At 40.2% G+C, this 4,930-nt stretch overlaps 1 pseudogene; it reads left to right on the top strand.

The window, feature by feature from the left end:
* Positions 1 to 1,083: 1,083 nt before the first annotated feature.
* On the top strand, positions 1,084 to 3,958 carry LOC115800220 (trace amine-associated receptor 13c-like; annotated as a pseudogene).
* The last annotated feature ends 972 nt before the right edge of the window (positions 3,959 to 4,930 follow it).

The following is a 4,930-nucleotide window of genomic DNA, read 5'->3' as shown; positions in this document are numbered from 1 at the left end:
CGAGCATGCATGAGATAAGGGTATGAAACTCCGTGCCTCTCTCTGCCTTCACTCCTGAACAAATGGTTGCCACTCTGGGGCCACTATTGGTTCACCCAAAGAGCATTTGGGGGAGCCAATGCAGCTTGATCACACTAAGTCAACTCCAGAGGAGTTGAAAAGAAGGATGGAGCCAAGACTACATTTAATGTGGAAAGTAGGGGCACTTCATGGTGACCTGTCCAGTTTGGCTAAAGCCAACACCTGCCAGTAGTTTTGGGGCTAATAGCTGGTGGTGTTTTCCTTATTGATAAGTTCCCTTTCATGCAGTTGAAGGCAGTCCTCAGTTACAACCATACAGATCTTGCTTTGCAAGCTCTATTAGATTTGGCCACATCAACACACTCTTGACCAGGGTATGACTTTGCCAGGAGGATGAGAGCGATTCTGGAATATTTTCAGGTCTTTGTTCACTCTGAAACTCTGAAAATGTTGCTGCTGAGCTCAGGAAATGCCTCCTTCCCTGTTCAGAGATTTGAAAATGTGGGTAAAAGAAGGTGGCATGCAGAAGATGACATTACAAAGAAAGCAGAAATAGTCCACCATCAAGGCAGACTGTTTCTCAATGTTTCCAAGATATGTACTTCTTTAATAAACAAATTTTTGCTGTTGAAATTTGACAGTATTTCATATTTAATTTTGAAGTTAAAGGGCAGAGGTGGCAAACACTGCTAAGTGGAAGGAGGATTTAATTCTGACACATTAAACCATTTGTTCTTTGAACTGATAATAATGTGCAGATATTTACAGCAGCTTAGTAATACAGACTAATAGGCTTCAGGTTCATGAATTATTATTATACACCCCACCCCCACATTTTTGTTTTTTTTCATCCAGAAATTGCACCCTTATCCTTCAAAATCATACAGCACATAAAATGTAAAATAACAAGAAGCTAGGGAGGGGCAAGGCTGAGTATAGCAGAGAGAAGGATAGGAGATAGACAGTAAGACAAGAGGAGGAGTTAAAAGGTCTGAATATCAGTTATATAACTACTCTGTTTGTAATGCTGAGAAAGCTGCAGCTCTCTGCAGGTCTGTGAAGATGGGGACCCAGGACACAACCGAGCTCTGCTTTCCTCAACTCTTCAACACTTCCTGCAAGAAACCTACACCTCTTCTGTCAGAGGAGTGGTCATTTGTGATCCTTAATGTTGTGTTGTCATCCATCTCTCTGCTAACTGTAACTCTCAACCTGCTCGTCATCATCTCAATCTCACACTACAGGCACAGTGTTTTTTTTTAACAGCTACTGTAGCTTATCCAGTCTAAGGAATGATGCCACACTACACATAGTTTTGGTTATTCTTGCAGAAAAAAAATTCAAATGTCAGACACTGACGCCCAGCAGTTAGAGAAAATTATCCAAACTGTTTTTTTCTCATCAAAAACAGTTTTGTTTTTGATTTGTTTTGATTTTGAAATTTGAGGACTTGTTGATTGAATGATTTTTTTTGTTTGTTTGTTTCCTTTCAGGCAGCTCCACACACCCACTAACATCCTCCTCCTTCTCTGGCTGTCTCAGACTTTCTTGTTGGTCTCGTGTTGCTGCCAAGAGAAATCCTCAAAAACATAACCTGCTGGTTTTTAGGTGACCTCGCATGTTCTCTGTACAGTTATGTATCTTTTATTGTTACCTCTGCTTCAGTGGGCGACGTAGTGCTGATATCAATCGACCGCTATGTGGCTATTTGTGACCCTCTGCATTACCCCACCAGAATCACTGACAGAAGAGTTAAACTCTGTGTCTGTCTGTGTTGGCTCTGCTCTGGTCTCTATAGCACCCTGTTTGTTGATTTCACAGGGAAGCAGTATTCCTGCTATGGAGAATGTGGTAGTATTATTAACTTCATTGAGAATACTATTGATCTCGTTGTAACCTTTATTGTTCCAGTTTTTGTCATCATAGTTCTGTATATGAGAGTGTTTGTGGTGGCTGTGTCTCAGGCTCGTGCCATGCGCTCTCATGTTACAGCTGTCACACTGCAGCTCTCAGTGACTCTAACAAAGAAATCTGAGTTGAAAGCAGCCAGGACTCTTGGGGTTCTTGTAGCTGTGTTCCTGATATGTTTCTGCCCATATTACTGTGCTATTATTATTGGGTTTAACGTACTCAATAGTTTAATTCCACCCTTTGTGCTCTATCTGTTCTATTTTAATTCCTGCCTAAACCCTCTGATCTATGCACTGTTCTACCCTTGGTTCAGAAAAGCAGTGAAGCTCATTATCTCTTTACGCATACTGCAGCCTGGCTCCTGTGAGGTCAACATCCTGTAGAAAAATAAAACTTGTCTGAAAAGGATAAAAGCCCACTTTCCTAAAAAAGTTGATGAGTTTAAAAAAAGCATTAAAATGGAATACAGGGTGCCATAATTCAGAAAAATAATTTTTAAGGTATTTATTATTACTACAACATAAAGAAAACCTGACATCATCTTCCACAGCCAGACAGCTTCTTAACTAATTATCAAAATGCAGATTTTTAGTATTATTTACAGTACAGTTTCAATATATTAATTCACTTACTTGTTACATTGATAATTGTCTTACTATAATTAATAAGCTGAGGACGTTCAATGTTAGATAGATGGATGAAAGGATAGATACTTTATTGATCCCAAAGGAAATTGGGGCATCCAGCAGTTCAACATGCACAATAAATACAGGCAATAGGATAGAATACAAACAATGAAGGTAGCTTTACACAAACTATACTAACAAAAGAGACTAATTATACTACCTACACAAACTATACTGTATAAAAACTACACTAAGTTGTAGAAGGGCTTAGTGAAAGAAAACAAAACAAAGAATACAGGGATGTGAAGGGTCCATTAGTGCAGTAATACATATACAAGTGGGTAATCTTCAGTACAAATGCAGATGTGCAACAATACAGTGCAGTGATATGCAGTAATATAATAGTATAATATTTACAATATAATAATATAATGCTGTAATTTAAAATGGTAAAGTGTCTGGTTTACAGAGTGCCAAATATCAACATATCATCATGTTAGCATTGATTTTTTATTATTGAATTCATCTTTTACCAGCACAGGGTTTTCTTTCTTTTTCTTTTTTTTAAAGCCTGTCATGTCTGGCAGTTTTGCAATCGGAACGATGATCTGAATGCAGTGATGTACCAAACATATTTGCTTTTACAAGAACAGCTAACAGTTAATGTTATATTTTTTTTATTTACCTATTTATGTCAAGCCTGACAGGCAATAAGGAAAGGGATAGAAAAGAGAGATTAAAAAAGAGAAAAAAAAGGGGTGGGACAATGTTGAGAAAGGAAAGAAAAAATACTCGAAGAAGATATAAATACATACATACATACACAGATTCACATTTCTATACATATGCATATACATATACACACATACACACAATTTTGCTGTTTACAGTAATGTGTGTTTATGCGCCTCTGTCATGGAATGTACTCAGTGAGGGTAAGAAACTGCAACCACACCCCCCGTGATCCAGAGGCGAATAGGAAAGAACTCAGGCGACCCAGGCCATCGACAGCTCACTAGGAGCTCAGAAGACCTGAGGCCACACATTCTGATGGCAACTGTGTGCACCCCAGAGGAGGAAGGAGGGAGACCCTAGACGGAGACCCCACGGCCAAAGGGCAAGAGTCCAGAGAGATAGAGGCAAGGGATAGATACCCGCCCCCTGCAGGCCGGCACTCCCAGCACGTACCGAACATGCAGACCCTGGGGCCCCAAGTGCCCCAAGAACAAGGACAACCCGGACACCGCAGAGCCCCCTCACCCACCCCCAAACGCCAAAGGACGCAGGCAAGCCACCCAGCCCAGACCCCACAGTGGTCAGAAACGACCCACACACGAACATCCGGCCAACCCATACCGGGACACACGGGGCACCCACACCCCAGGGGAGAGCCGGAGTGAGTGACAATCAGTGGAGAGCAGCGTGGAGCGGTAAGTGAAAAGACCCGCCCACTCCTTCCTCCCACCCAACATGCTGGGTGAGTGAGTGTATGTAATGCGAAGAATGTTTTATGAATGTGTGGAAAGCAATGGTGCTATTAAAATTGGAAGGAAGATGTAATATGAGCACTGATAACGGCACCCATCCACACTGCACCTCCAAGGCCCCAATGTCGAAAATGTAAATAAATTGAGGAGCAGGCAGCAGTGAACAGACAAATGTCACCACCTCAGCAGTGCCACCCACTAACCACTGTGACATACCTGCCCCCAAGGCCCTATATGCACTATGATGTGTTGTGAACTCACTGATACAATTAAAAAGGGTTCTTTTTTTTTCTTTATATTGATCCAAGCCTTGTTTCTATACCATTTTGTTTCCTAAAAAATGATGAATTTTTATGTGGCTGCAGTAAAGGTCTAGCAGTGCATTTTTAAAGAAGGAAACAGCACTAGGTGATTTTAAACTGGCAGTCATTGTGTCCAAAAGTATTTTACCAAGGTTATAAAAACAATACTTATATTTAAATATTACGCACATTTTTCTGAGGTTACCTTTACCAAAGTGGCTACAATTCCTATATGCTTAATTCAATACCTCTGTTAAACCCTATGAGTTCAAAATGAATGTCTGCACTTTAATCATATTATTTAAACATTCAGTTACAGAGAGAGTAAAAAGAAAAAAAAATATACAGACACACACGCACACATGGATATATTTATATATACCCCATATATAGTGGATAGTGTCATGGCATCATAATGACAATAAGTGGCCTACTGGAACTGGAGGAATATGACTACGTTCACACAAGAGTGATCAAAGAGTAAATTTAATTGTCAGCACAGGCTGCTAGTTATTATGTTTATGGACACAGAAAGATTAAATGCAGAGTGGTGTATAAACAGAGTGAAAGAGATGAATGAAAA

This window comes from Archocentrus centrarchus, chromosome 21, assembly GCF_007364275.1.
Source record: "Archocentrus centrarchus isolate MPI-CPG fArcCen1 chromosome 21, fArcCen1, whole genome shotgun sequence".
Taxonomy (NCBI): Eukaryota; Metazoa; Chordata; class Actinopteri; order Cichliformes; family Cichlidae; genus Archocentrus; species Archocentrus centrarchus.
This window is presented reverse-complemented; position numbering and strand designations above follow the sequence as displayed.